Source organism: Rattus norvegicus, unplaced genomic scaffold (genome assembly GCF_021556685.1).
Source record: "Rattus norvegicus strain SHRSP/BbbUtx unplaced genomic scaffold, alternate assembly SHRSP_T2T unassigned-0000205, whole genome shotgun sequence".
Classification (NCBI taxonomy): Eukaryota; Metazoa; Chordata; class Mammalia; order Rodentia; family Muridae; genus Rattus; species Rattus norvegicus.
Genome location: NW_028238922.1, coordinates 27,198 through 27,500, shown reverse-complemented (window position 1 = coordinate 27,500; position 303 = coordinate 27,198).

Here is a 303-nt window from a genome sequence, read left to right as displayed (position 1 = left end):
AAACGTCCTCCAATGATGGTTGTGCAGTGAAAGAAATGCGTGCCCGAGCTCGAGCTCGTGCGCAAACACACACACACACACACACACACACACACACACACACACACACACACACACACCACACGGGGGGGGCAATGGGGGGTGAGGAGGAGGAGGAGGAGGAGGAGGAGGAGGAGGAGGAGGAGGAGGAGGAGGAGGAGGAAAGCTTGGGTTGGGTGGTTTGAGGATTTGAAGGTTTAGCCCTGCAATGTTCCTTACAACTTAAAAACTTTGTGACACACAAAGCGATATTCATTTTCTCCT